Genomic DNA, 14,996 nt, shown 5'->3' on the forward strand with positions numbered 1-14,996 from the left:
CAGGTGTATAGGGACTGGACGTCCATGGTAAAGATGAGGTGTTGGGGACCAGGGAATTGGAAGTTTTGGAGGAGATGGAGGGCTTGGGTGGTGCCACAGATATAGGTAGTGAGTTCCTGGACTAAGGGGGAGAAAATAGAGTCGAGATAGGTGGAGACAAGTTCGGTGGGGCAGGAGCAGACGGAGACAAGGGGCTGACCAGGGCAGGCAGGTTTGTCCTTCCCAAAATCCACAAACCTGATGCTGCTTGGCCTGCCGTGTCCATCCAGCTCTACACCTTGTTATCTCGGATTCTCCAGCATTGGCAGTTCCTACTATGTTTGATTATGGTAACAGCTTTCCTGAGGCAGTGGCAAGTATAGATGGAGTCTATATAATGGATGGAAGGCTAGTTTGCATGATGGACTTGACTGTGTTCACAACACTGTAATTTCTTAGACAGAGACCTGATAGATGTCTACAAAATCATGCTGGGTATAGACAAGGTGGATAGTAAGAAGCTTTTTCCCAGAGCAGGGGACTCAATTACGATGAGTCATGAGTTCAAAGTGAGAGGAGGAAAGTTTAAGGGAGAGATGCGTGGAAAGTTCTTTACGCAGAGGGTGGTGGGTGCCTGGAACGCGTTGCTAGCGGAGGTGGTAGATGCAGACACGTTAGTGTCTTTTAAGATGTTTCTGGACGGGTACATAGATGGGCAGGGAGCAGAGGGATACAGACCCCTAGAAAATAGATAGAACATAGAACATAGAACATTACAGCACAGTACAGGCCCTTCGGCCCTCGATGTTGTGCCGACCTGTCATACCGATCTCAAACCCATCTAACCTACACTATTCCATGTACGTCCATATGCTTATTGAATGACGTCTTAAATGTACCTAAAGTTGGCAAATCTACTACCATTGCAGGCAAAGCGTTCCATTCCCTTACTACTCTCTGAGTAAAGAAACTACCTCTGACATCTGTCCTATATCTTTCACCCCTCAATTTAAAGCTATGCCGCCTCGTGCTCGCTGTCACCATCCTAGGAAAAAGGCTCTCCCTATCCACCCTATCTAACCCTCTGATTATTTTATATGTTTCAATTAAGTCACCTCTCAATCTTCTTCTCTCTAATGAAAACAGCCTCAAGTCCCTCAGCCTTTCCTCGTAAGACCTTCCCTCCATACCAGGCAACATCCTAGTAAATCTCCTCTGCACGCTTTCCAAAGCTTCCACATCCTTCTTATAATGCGGTGACCAGAACTGTACACAATACTCCAAGTGCGGCCGCACCAGAGTTTTGTACAGCTTCACCATAACCTCTTGGTTCTGGAACTCAATCCCTCTATTAATAAAAGCTAAAACACTGTATGCTTTCTTAACAGTCCTGTCAACGTGGGTGGCAACTTTCAAGGATCTGTGTACATGGACACCGAGATCTCTCTGCTCATCTACACTACTAAGAATCTTACCATTTGCCCTGTACTTTGCCTTCCGGTTACTCCTACCAAAGTGCATCACCTCACACTTGTCTGCATTAAACTCCATTTGCCACCTCTCAGCCCAGCTCTGCAGCTTATCTATGTCTCTCTGCAACCTACAGCATCCTTTGTCACTATCCACAACTCCACCTACCTTAGTGTCATCTACAAATTTACTAACCCATCCTTCTACACCCTCATCCAGGTCATTTATAAAAATGACAAACAGCAGTGGACCCAACACCGACCCTTGCGGTACACCACTAGTAACTGGTCTCCAGGATGAACATTTCCCATCAACTACCACCCTCTGTCTTCTTTCAGCAAGCCAATTTCCGATCCAAACTGCTATATCTCCCACAATTCCATTCCTCCGCATTTTGTACAATAGCCTATTGTGAGGAATCTTATCGAACGCCTTGCTGAAATCCATATACACCACATCAACCGGTTTACTCTCATCTACCTGTTTGGTCACCTTCTCAAAGAACTCAATAAGGTTTGTGAGGCATGACCTTCCCTTCACAAAACCGTGCTGACTATCCCTAATCAATTTATTCTTTTCTAGAAGATTATAAATCCGATCCCTTATAACCTTTTCCAACACTTTACCAGCAACTGAGGTAAGGCTCACTGGTCTATAATTACCAGGGTTGTCTCTACTCCCCTTCTTGAACAGGGGAACCACATTTGCTATCCTCCAGTCATCTGGCACTATTCCTGTAGACAATGACGAGTTAAAGATCAATGCCAAAGGCTCGGCAATCTCCTCCCTGGCTTCCCAGAGGATCCGAGGATAAATCCCATCCGGCCCAGGGGACTTATCTATCTTCACCCTCTGAAGGATTTCTAATACCTCTTCCTTGTGAACCTCAATCCCACCTAGTCTAGTAGCCTGTATCTCAGTATTCTCCTCGACAACATTATCGTTTTCTAGAGTGAATACTGTTGAAAAATATTCATTTCGTGCTTCCCCTATCTCATCTGACTCCACACACAACTTACTACTACTATCCTTGATTGGGCCTAATCTTACTTTCGTCATTCTTTTATTCCTTAAATACCTATAGAAAGCCTTAGGGTTTACCCTGATCCTATCCGCCAACAAATTCTCATGTCTCTTCCTGGCTCTTCTGAGCTCTCTCTTTAGGTCTTTCCTGGCTACCTCATAGCCCTCAAGTGCCCTAAGTGAGCCTTCACATCTCATCCTAACATAAGCCTTCTTCTTCCTCTTGACCAGAGATTCCACCTCCTTCGTAAACCACGGCTCCCGCACTCTACAGCTTCCTCCCTGCCTGACAGGTACATACTTATCTAGGACACACAGGAGCTTTTCCTTGAATAAGCTCCACATTTCTAATGTGCCCATCCCCTGCAGTTTCCTTCCCCATCCTATGGTCCCTAAATCTTGCCTAATATCATCGCAATTGCCTTTCCCCCAGCTATAACTCTTGCCCAGTGGTATACACCTATCCCTTTCCATCACTAAAGTAAACATAGCAGAATTGTGATCGCTATCACCAAAGTGCTCACCTACTTCCAAATCTAACACCTGGCCGGGCTCATTACCCAGTACCAAATCTAATGTGGCTTCGCCCCTTGTTGGCCTATCTACATACTGTGTCAGGAAGCCCTCCTGCACACACTGGACAAAAACTGACCCATCTATAGTACTCAAACTATAGTGTTCCCAGTCAATGTTTGGAAAGTTGAAGTCCCCCATGACAACTACCCTGTCTCTGTCACTCCTATCGAGAATCATCTTTGCTATCCTTTCCTCTACATCTCTGGAACTATTCGGAGGCCTATAGAAAACTCCCAACAGGGTGACCTCTCCTTTCCTGTTTCTAACCTCAGCCCATACTACCTCAGTTGACGAGTCCCCAAACATCCTTTCTGCAACTGTAATACTGTCCTTGACCAACAATGCCACACCTTCACCTCTTTTACCATCTTCTCTGTTCTTACTGAAACATCTAAATCTCAGAACCTGCAACAACCATTCCTGACCCTGCTCTATCCATGTCTCTGAAATGGCCACAACATCGAAGTCCCAGGTACTAACCCATGCTGCAAGTTCACCCACCTTATTCCGGACGCTCCTGGCATTGAAGTAGACACACTTCAATCCAACTTCTTGCTTGCCAGTGCCATCTTGCATCCCTGAAACTTTATTTCGGACCACCCTACTCTCAACCTTTTCTATACTCAAACTACAATTTCGACTATTGTAGTTGATAGGCTTAGACAGAGGATCTCGATGGGCATAGGCTTGGAGGGCCGAAGGGCCTGTTTCTGTGCTGTAATTTTCTTTGTTCTTTGTTCTTGCGGTCTTGGGCACAGCCATTGCCTTATCAAGCTGTAATAGGATGTTTTCTATGGTGCATCTGTAAAAATTTGTCAGAGTGATTGTGGACATGCCAAATTTCCTTCGCCTTCTGTAGACATAGAGATGTTGGTGTGCTTTCTTAACCATGTGGATGGACCACCTCCAGCTCACTACCGTTGGTACAGACAGGAACATGTCCTCCTCTCTGCTTTCTGAAGTGGATGATCAGCACTTTCATTTTGCTGACATTGAGGGAGAGATTGTTGTCTTTACACGGTGCAGTTAAACTCTCTACCACTTTGTGTGGCAGAGAATTTCACAGACTCGCCACTCTTTGGATAATGAAATTTCTGCTCATCTCATTACTAAATGATTTACCTTGTATCCTTAGACTATCACCCTGGTGCTGGTCTCCCCAGTCATTCGAAACACTTTTCCTGCATTTACTCTGTAATAGTCTGTCGATAGTTAGAATTATATAGGTTTCTATAAGATCCAACGCATTCTTTTAAATCCTAGTAAATCAATCCTGCCATTCCAGACATCATTCTGGCCAATCTTTGTACATTCCCCCTGGCTAGAACATGCTTCCTCAGATAAGGTGACCAAAACAGCATGTAATATTTCAGGTTTGGTCTCACCAAGGCGCTGTTGAATTATAGCAAGACATCTCTGCTCCTGTACTCGATCCTCTCACTATGAAATTCAACTTACCTTTTGTCTTCTTGACTACCTGGGGACTTACTTTCAATGACTTGTGTACAAGAGCACCCTGGTCTCATTGCATCTTCCCCTTTCTCCATCCATTGCCAATCAGATAATAATCCATCCTCCTATTTTAACCACCAAAGTGCAGAACCTTACATTAATCCACATTACATCTACCTGTATCTACCCACTTATTCAACCTGTCCACACCATACTGATGTATCTCTGCATCCTCCCTCTGCATCCTACTCACAGTTCACCCTCACACCAACTTTGTGTCTTCTGCAAAGTTGGAGATATTACATTGAGTCCTCTATCTAAATCGTGAACATATACATATAAGTAGCTGGGGTCAAAGCTCTGATCCCCACTAGTAACTGCTCCCAACTGGGAAAAAAATTATTTCTGATATTTGTTTCCTGACTGCCAGCCAGTTCTCTATCCATGTGAGTACACATGCACTTCCATTTTACACACTAATCTCTTATGTAGGATTTTATCAAATGCCTTCTAAAAGCCCGTAAGACCTAGGAGTGGAAGTAAGGCCATTCGTCCCATCAAGTCCACTCCGCCACTTAAATCATGGCTGATTGGCAATTCAACTCCGCTTCCCTGCACTCTCCCCGTAGCCCTTGATTCCTTTTGAGATCAAGAATTTATTGATCTCTGCCTTGAAGGCATCCAACGTCCCGGCCTCCACTGCATGCTGCGGCAATGAATTCCACAAGCCCACCACTCTCTGGCTGAAGAAATAAGTCCAAGTAAACCACATCTACTGGTTCCCATTATCAACTGTGCTAGTTAATATTTGAAGAATTCCAGTAGATTTGTCAAAAATGATTTCCTAATTTGCAAATCCGTGCTGACTCTGATCTTGTCATTGGTATCTAAATGCTGTGCTCTTAAATTTTTTGTAACAGATTTTAACATTCCCCCCAACTATCAAGGGCTACTGGGAGAGTCCAGGGAAGTGGAATTGAAATGCCCATCAGCCATGATTTAAATGGCGGAGTGGACTCGATGGGTTGAATGGCCTTACTTCCACTCCTATGTCTTATGGACTTATGTCTTATGGTCTAACTAACCAACTCTAATTTCTAGTTTCCTCTCTACTTCCTTTTTTAAGTAATGAAGTTACATTAGCCACCTTCCATGGAATTGAGAGGATTTTATGAATTATCTGGGGCAACAATGACCTAGATACTGTCCACAGGTGGGACAGTGTCATTTCTGAGAGGACCCAGTTGGTTTGTGGTCAGTTCCTTTCATGACTGAATCTGTTACTCAGACAAGAACTGACACTACCTTATTTGGATATGATATAATATTGTTTGGAATTGTCTTGTGCTTTGGGCCAAATTCCCAATTTCATCACATTTTCTCTTTCCAATACAAAGCAAAGAGGATATGAAATCAGAATAGTGTCAGTGTATGTGTGAGTATGTTTTGAGGGGATGGAGTCTTGTTTGCAGTAAACCTGCTTGCACAGTTAAAGCCCGCTTTCAGAGCTGCCATGGAGTTGTTTGATGTTGTACATTGCCACCGTAGCTTCCCATCACTCTGTCTCACTGACATCCACCCCCCTACCTTCCATTGTACCCACTGGGAGATTTTCTTGCCAACCTATTGTCACCCTGCCCAGCGTACCCATCACTGTCAGTGGTTCAGCTCTTACTGTACTGCTGCACATTCCCTTCCAGAATATCTGCCACGTAAAAAACATGTTTGCCTTCAGGATGTTATTGAAGGTGATTACATTAATGTCATGGTACTGGAACAAAATTGACCAATCATGGCAACATTTTCCTCTTAATGAGAGCTCTCTACCTGCACATATCTTCTACTGCCTGAGCTCCCAGAACGCCACAGTGACAGCGTTCTTCTAATCACCAAGTGAGGTTGAGTGTTTGCCAAAGATATTGCTGAACAAAGAGTTGAATATTTCTTTTTCCTGTTCAATAGAAGATCTTTCCAAAGGGAGTGAGGGAGAGAAATTTGTTTTTCCCCTTTTGTTATGTGTAGTCAAATTTGATGTTCTTTTGTTGAAAATACATTGCCAGCATTTTGTGAACATGTTAATTGACTGACTACCATGGTGGCCAAACTGTAAAAACAAAATTTCTGCAATATCAAGTTGGGTTTCATTTTGAATCTGATGTGTCCAATTTTACTGTCAGCTGGGATTATAACACTCTGCTCTGAGTAACTCTTTATCCAATGTGGGTCAAACACCCATCTCAATTTATTCTGCAATCTCTGATCTATTTCATTGACTTCCTTGCTTCCCTTAACCTTTCCTGGCATGTAGATTCTCCCATCCATATTCATAACCATCCCTTTGAAGTTAGTGATCCCCTAACATCTCAACTTCTACAGGTAAGATTATCTCCAATCACTTTTTCTTTATTCCTAACTACTCACAATCACTTTATAACAGCTTCCCTCTTAGCTTGAGAGATAGCTACAGCAAGATTGGACCTCACCGGAAGTGGAGAAGAAGCAATGGAGAAGAAATAAACTGAAAAGTGAGAAAAAAACCAAACTGTGACATCACAGGTAGGAGGTGAGTTGATTGACTAGTATTGTAACTTTGTTTCCCTTTCTTCAAAATTAGCAAGTTAGTCTAAGCAGCTGGGAAAAGTTTTTTTATATAATTAGGTTAAATGAGTCATTTCCGTTAGCCGTGTATATTTAAGTGATGACAGAAGAGAGAGGAGAGTAGCTAGTGAGTCTGTTTTCTTTGGTAAGTTTTAATGAAATGGCATCTGCAACTCCTGAGTGTGCATCCTGTTCTATGTTGGAACACCAAAGTGCTCCTATGTCCTGGGTAACCTGTCCTGACAACCGCAGAATCTTGAGCTCCAAGTTTCAGAGCTTGTCCAGCAGTTGGATCCAATGCAGCAAATTCACCAAATTGGGAGTTTTGTGGCCAGCACATTTATAGATGAGAATCAGGCAATTATTGCAAGAGTTCTCTGCATACATCACCCTCTAACCTAGCTTTATTTCTGAATGCTGGCAGAAATCATGTTTCATCTGTGAAGTGCAGCCAGATCCAGTTAGGGGAACAGACACTTGTGCAGCAGCAGTTGTGAATCCTCTAATCATGTATCGTCCCTGGTCCCAGGGCCAAGGTCATCACCCTGAGGAGGTGAACAGCTAATGATTGTGATCCAATTCATTACTACAGCACAGGCAGAAAGAGGGATGTGATCCTGCATTCGTAATTTATGAAACTAGGGAAGAAACTAGCAATCAGGACCTCAAAAAGCATTAATCGTCAGATTTCTCCCAGTTCCATGTATAGCATGGAATCTATATCATGTCCCATAAAGCAGATAAGTACATGGCTGGAGAGATGGAGCAGGATGGAGGGATTTGGATTCTGGAATCTGAGAGAGATGGAATTTGCACCAACTGGACAAATTATTACCAAAATGGAGCTGGGACTATTTTCCTTGCAGAGTTATTTGCCAGTGCCATTGGGGAGACCTTAATCTAACATGGCAAGGGTGTAGGAAGTAGGTAGCAATATCAAAGGGGAATGCCAAGGAACAGAGGATGTTATGAGAGGCAGATATTTCTAAATTATTAGATGGTAAGGTAATATGTGGGTTCAGCATAAGAGACAAAATAATAAAGTCTAAATTCAGATTATTGTAAATGCTTGTGAAAGTGAAAAATATGATTGATTATTTTATAGCACAGACAGCCATGTGTAAATCCAATATTATGATAATAACAGAGACTGGCTCAACTGAGAGTAGAATTGAATATTAAATAATCCTGGATACAAAATGTTCAGGAAAGGTGTGAAAGGAAAGGATCAGGAATATTGGGAGTATAGATTAAGAGAAACAGAAATATGTGCAAAAATGATGGCCAGAAGGGTCAAGGACAGAATCTATTTGGCTAGATCAAAATGATAAAAAAAACTACAATTACATTTCTCAAGAAGTCTATAAGCCCCCAACTCAATGGAAGGGTGTCTAGGAACAAATTTGCATGGAAATGTTCTTATATTATACAGCAGTTATAATGAGGGCTTATGATTTTATCAGTACATTCTTTCACGAGATATTGGTATCACTGTCAAGGCCAGCACTTGTTACTCATCCTTAATTGCCCTTCAACTAAGTGGCTTGCTGGGCCAGTTAAGAGCCAACTACAGTATTGTGGATCTGGAGTCATATGTAGGATGACAGATTTCATTCCATAAGGGCCACGAGTAAACCAGGTTTTTACAACAATTGCAGATATAGTTGTTATGATCACCATTAGTGAGACTAGCTTCCAACACCAGATTTTATGAGCTAGATTAAAATTCCATGAGGTGCTGGGATAGAATGGAAGTGAACTCATGCCCCTAAGATGTTTTACTAGGTCTCTGGATTACTAGTTACCAATACGCAGTCTTATTTTATCCAATCATACTCTGAAATTGTAGTTGTGTAAAAGGTCAGAGAGGTACAGGAGTTCCTAGAGTGCACATAAAGATTTTGTACACGTAATGGAAAAGGAAGCACTGTCAGACATGGTTCTTGGGAATAAGCTGCCCTAAGTAAATTAAGTGTCAGTTAGGAGATTGTTGTGGAACAGTAATCATTGCATCGTAAAATTCAGGTTGGCTTTGGAAAAGAAGGAATTCAGAATAAAAATTAATAACTAGAGCAATGCCACTTTCTTTGGTATAAGAATGGATCTGAGCCAGATAAATTGGAATCAAAGATGGGCAGACAAACTGTAACTGAACAACGGATCACCTTTCTTGAACAGTTGGTTTGGGCACAGACTCATGAAGGATACAAAAAGGACAAACAAATCTAGAGCTCAATGGACGGTGAAAGAATAAAGAGATGAGGGAGAAAAAATATGCCAAAACCAATACCATAAGGTAGCACAATTGAGAATTAGACTGGAATTAGAATTAGGTTCACATTTTATTGTCACATGCACTCCAGCACAAGAATACAGGAATACAGTCAAAGTACAGAAAGTTCAGTGTGAAATTGAAAAACAGATAAGAGAAACAAAAAGGAGAGTATGAGACCAGACTAGGAGCTAACATAAAAGTGAGGTTGTTGAATTGCTCGCTGAATTGGCTTGTTCTCATTCAGACGTTTCATCACCTTGCTTGGTGACATCATCAGTGGAGCCTCTGATGAAGCAACATTATTCTATTCAGCTTGGAATTTATACTGTTTGGTCTGTTATGGTGAGTAGTGTCATTTCCGGTTTTGATCTGCATCTGCAGATCTTTTCCAAAACTTTGAACAAGTCAACAACCTCACCTACAACCCAAGCTATAGATCTTTGCCAAACTTTTGAAAATAAAACTAAATACAGAATAGGCACATAAGTAGTATGGAGTAAAAGGAGAGATGGTGCTGATTAGAGACTGAAGTGGGAACTCACACATGGAGGAAGGAGCCATTTGATTCAATGTGATTTGATTTATTATTGCTACATGTATCTGAGTACAGTGAAAAGTTTTGTTTTCATGTGCAGTACAGGCAGATCATAACATACAATGACTCAAAGATCATTGGGTGATTGAACAGAGTGAGGAATATAAAGTTACAGCTGCAATGGAAGTGTACAAAAAGCAAGATCAACATTAGATTTGAAATTTGAGAGGTCCATTCAGAAATCTAATAACAACAGGGAAGAAGCTGTTCTTGAACCTGTAGTATGTGTGTTTAAGCTTTATACCTTCTGCCCATGTAAGAAGTTGGAAGAAATTATAACCAGGGTAGGAGGGGTCTTTGATGATGTTGGCTGCCTTTCCGTGGCAAGGGGAAGTGTAGATGGACTCAATGGATGGAAGGTTGGTTTGCACAACGGACTGGGCTGTGTTCACAATTCTCTGTAGTTTCTTACAGTCCTTGGCAAAACAGTTGTCGTACCAAGCTGTGATAGAATGCTTTCTATAGTGCATCTGGTAACGTTGGTGAGAGTCCTTATGGACATGCCGAACTTCCTTAGCCTCCTGAGGAAATAGGCATTGTTGTGCCTTCTTGACCATCGCATGATGTGGGTTGACAGGGACAGATTGTTGGTGATCATCCCTCCCAGGTACTTGATGCTCCCAACCATCTCCACTTCATGCCCATTGATGTAGCTAACAGCATGCCCCTTTCCTTGGTTCCTGAAGTCAATGATCAGTTCTTTAGTTTTGCTGATATTGAGGGAGAGATTGTTATCTTTGCATCACATAACCAAGCCCTCTGTAAGCTAAATGTGAGTTTATTGTGATTTATAAACTTGCACAGAGAAAGAATAGTTTCTTCCAATCGTTCTGCACTTTTAAACTTTAATTTTAAGTCTGTAAAAATTACTAACAATGTTCTCTTAAATTTACTTGCAAGTCTGAAGTTTCTATGATGTCCAGAGCCAAGAATTATCGATACTTGATTCATAAAGCTCCCGGCACCCTGCAGGTTCGATCACAAAGAATCCCGAATGAGGCCCGAATTCTAACCCCGCGCAGACCCGAGCCCAAGGAGGTCCAGTCCAGGAATGAAACTGGCCCCTGCAGCAACCCAACTCCGTCAGCCAGAAAGGGCTGGGCATCCTCCTCAAATTTGTCTCCTAGAGAAATTCCTCGCCATCCTCCGCCTGCTGCATGACAGCATGTAAGCAGTGATCCTCAAAAATACATACACCACAAACCTAATACATGTGCAAACTGGGGTGAAGCACCAACACAGCTCCAATTTTCTCATTTTAACAATCCAACCCGTGCCCACAAATGGACTGGAGCTTCTCTACGGGACAAGTGGGAAACTGTTCAATTTGCATCGCATCCAGTTCAGAATCAAGACCACCCCAACCTCTGTGGCAGGCTGCAGTTAGCAGACCACACTTGTGCATGTACATACTCAGAGTCAAACTACAAACTATCAATGTATTCAAAAGTGTGACAATGTAAACTTCACAACTTTATTAAACTATTCAAAGATTGAAAGAATTGACAATAGATAAATGTTACAACAGAAAGAATCAGTGATAACTCTGGAATAAACTTTTCTTGAGGGACGGAGCAACAAGAAACTGTTTTAAAGGAGTTAAAAGCAACATGTGAATTAACTGTCTCTGGGAAGAAACAGCATGAACAAGCTGTTTCCTGGGAGAAGAGATAACTTTGCTTGATAATCTGCTGCCTCTTGACAAATGGGCAATTAAGACCGCCTGCCAGAAGTACTGTGGTGAAGTGAAGGTGTTAATTGTAGCAAAAGCTATGTTTTAAACAGACAGCTAACCAAACGTGACAAGGAAAAGGGGAGCTATTTCTGATGAGATAGCAAACTACATACTTAAAATCTCTGAATGTGTAATTATTTTGTGGATGAAAGAATCTAAAGGATATCAATAATGTCACACCACAAACATGAAAGAGAGAAAATTTGTGTGAGATTCCAACACCAGGTCAAGTCAACAGCAGAACTTCAAAGAAAAACAATACAGAAGGACTGAACTTTGGAAACTTCCAGAGACAGAACACTGTTGCGTGAAAACCTGGCCAGATTTCAACATTAATCGGCTAATAGCTAAGTTGGGTTGCAAGGCTTATACTCATCTACTTGAGTGGTCTTGTTTTGGTTGTTGCATACAATAAAGTTTAAATGATTGTTTCAGTCCTTGATTGCCTGTGAGATTTCTTAATGAGTAGCTGAATTAAAGATAACTTGTGGTTATTTACCCACAACATGGGGCATTATGAAGGAATGAGATTTAGGGTAGAAATCCAGAACAGAAAGGTTCTTCACATCTTACTCCCACTGTACAACCATGCCCCCTTACTATCAGGATCCATAATGAGCCACCAGACAACGTGGATCAATCCTCATACCTTGGCAGTCTCGTCTCAGTGAGGGCAGGCAGTGACTAGGAAATTCACTGTTGGACCCACTGTGTAGCTCAGATTTTGGTTGCCTGAAGAATCGAGTGCTTGATGATAAAGACCCCAGACCTTACACCAAGATCATGTTGTACAGCACAGCTGGAAATGTGTTACACGCCTCCTGTATGTTGGAAACAGAGACAATGTAGCAGACGTCCCAAATAGCTAGGGAAATATCATCAGCAAAGTCTTCGCAAATCCTGAAAATCACTGGCAGGATAAGTTTTCTAATATAAATGACTTCTCTCAGGATAATCTCCCTAGCATCGAGGTACTGGTTACTATCAATCAGCAGCATTGGTTGATCCATGCTGTGCTCATTCCTGAAAATTAACCTCCAAAGCTCTTTACTCCAAGCTTCATCACAATGAACGACTGCTAGGAGGGCAGAGAACTATTTCAAAGACGTCTGCAATATCCCTACCAACACTTGGGAATCTCTTGTATGAGACTGCCTAAACTACAGAAGCATCTGCAAGGGAGGCAACCGTTTTAAACTCCTCCGACAGGCTGAGATAGAGAAGTACAAACAGTGGAAGGAGCAAGCACCCAACCGTCCACCCACCTGACTCATCAAACACTACTTCTCCAATCGGGATTTATGGATCAACGATTGGACCATTTAATCACATCAGGTTCTACAACACTGGAGTGGAGGAAAGACATCCTCTAGCAGAACAATAGTGCTTATGTCTCAAACAAAAAGGAATACTTTAGGAAGATTAGAGGAGTATAGAATGTACAAGGGTAAAGTGATACGGTAAGTTAGGAAAGCAAAGATAAGATTGAAAAATATTGGATGGTAAAATGAAGGTAAATCTGAAGGTACTTTAGCAGTGAATTCAAGAAGTGGATCATATCAGAAAGGGTTCAGCCCATCAGAGATGGATATGGTAACTTGTGCATGGATGCAGAAAATTTGGGGAATGGTTTTAACTGGATTCTTTGGCTCTGTCTTCACAAAGGAATTGGATGATGATGTAGACATTCTAGTTAAAGATTGGAATTTCCCTGGAATATAGGAAAATGTGTTAAGTTGATTAAAATTTGGTTGTTGACTCAGCGACAGAAGACAAATGATAATGATCAACGGATGTTTTGCTATGGAAAGTAGTTTCCAATGAAGTTCCACAGGGTTGTGTGTTAAGGGCCTTACAGTTTGTGGTATTAATTAATGAATTAGACACGTGATTGGGAAATTTACAGATGGCATAAAATTTGGCCAGATACGGATAGTGAAGGGGATGGCTGTCAAGTTCAGAAAAATATCACTGGTGTGGTTGAATGGACAGGGAAGAGGCAAAGAGAATTCAGTCTAAAAAAGTGTGAGGTTATTCATTTGGGGAGGGAAAACAAAGCATACATTATAAACAAATGTACTGGGAGAAGTAGAGAAAGTGAGAGCCTTTAGGAGTGCATGTCTACAGATCCCAAAGCTACAGGACAAATTAATAAGGTTGTTAGGGAGGAATATGGGATTCTTTACTTCACTGGGCAAGGTATTGAATACAAGAGCAGGAATGTAATGTTGTAATTATATAAGGCACTGGTTAGGGCACAGCTGGAGTATTGTGCACAGTTCTGCCAGAGCTTGAAAATTACATCTATGAGCAAAGGTTGGATAGGCTAGGTTTTTCCCCCTTAGAACAGGGAAGGCTGAGGATTGACTAAACGGTACATAAGATAATGAGGTGCTTGGATAGAATGGACAGAGAATGCTTGTTTCTTCTAGCAGAGAGGTCACAGGGGCATAAGACGATTGGCAGAAGGATTAGAGGCGACATGAGGAAAAACATTTTTATCAATAGTGTGGTCGGTGGATAAAATTTGCTAATTTAAAAGGAACCTAGATTTATTATCTTGGAATTCCCCAGCATCTGCAGTTCCCATTATCTCTGTACCTGGAGTGGTCACCTACGAGACTATGAGCTAAGTGCAGGAAAGTGGGACTAGAATGGGCAGTTGTTGCAGGTGCGATGGACTGAATGCCTGCTTGTTGTTATGATATAACATATATGATTTATCTATATTTTAATTTATTTTTATTTTTGGATTTGAAACTAGTGACATGTGGGTTCTGTGTGCCTGAAGGCATTAACTTGTTGGTGTATATGTAGCCATAGAGATTTCTTTTTAAAAGAGTATGAGAGATAAAGTTATTGAATGCTAATAGGAATTTGTCTACAAAGCAAATGTCTTATGAGCAAGCATAATATATATCGTAGTGCATTAAATTTCATTTAAAAGGTTCTAGAAATTGTGTTTTATTTGGCTTAAGGAAAACACCCATAGCTTGGAAGAAATTTTTGGTTTGCATTTTTTCAGAAATCTTAGCTGAAGCTGGACATGTAAAGCAGTTGCTCCTGAAGAAATAAGGTAGATTAGAACTATTAAGAGCTAGGCTACCTCAGTATGGAGAGTTTACCTTAAATGTTCCAGATCAGAAGTGTTTGGTTAAAGTACTGAAGGGGTTAGTTGTAATTGGAGGATGTCTAACCTCAGTTGTGAGAAGTCTCAGGGAAGAGATAATCAGATTTTCAAGACTAGAGATTGAAACCAAATTAAGCCAACTCCGTGTATGATAGAGAAGGAA

At 41.5% G+C, this 14,996-nt stretch overlaps 1 long non-coding RNA gene across 1 annotated transcript in view; it reads left to right on the top strand.

Moving 5' to 3' along the window:
- The window catches only part of LOC125446637 (uncharacterized), an 84,340-nt gene extending 69,763 nt beyond the window's left edge, over nt 1-14,577 (top strand). Inside the window, exons 2-3 of the long non-coding RNA XR_007246441.2 lie at nt 6,938-7,063; nt 10,869-14,577. This is a non-coding gene — a long non-coding RNA (uncharacterized LOC125446637). The remainder of the gene's footprint in view (nt 1-6,937; nt 7,064-10,868) is intronic.
- Nucleotides 14,578-14,996: the final 419 nt, after the last annotated feature.

The sequence above is a fragment of the Stegostoma tigrinum genome, chromosome 34 (assembly GCF_030684315.1).
Source record: "Stegostoma tigrinum isolate sSteTig4 chromosome 34, sSteTig4.hap1, whole genome shotgun sequence".
In the NCBI taxonomy this organism is placed as follows: domain Eukaryota; kingdom Metazoa; phylum Chordata; class Chondrichthyes; order Orectolobiformes; family Stegostomatidae; genus Stegostoma; species Stegostoma tigrinum.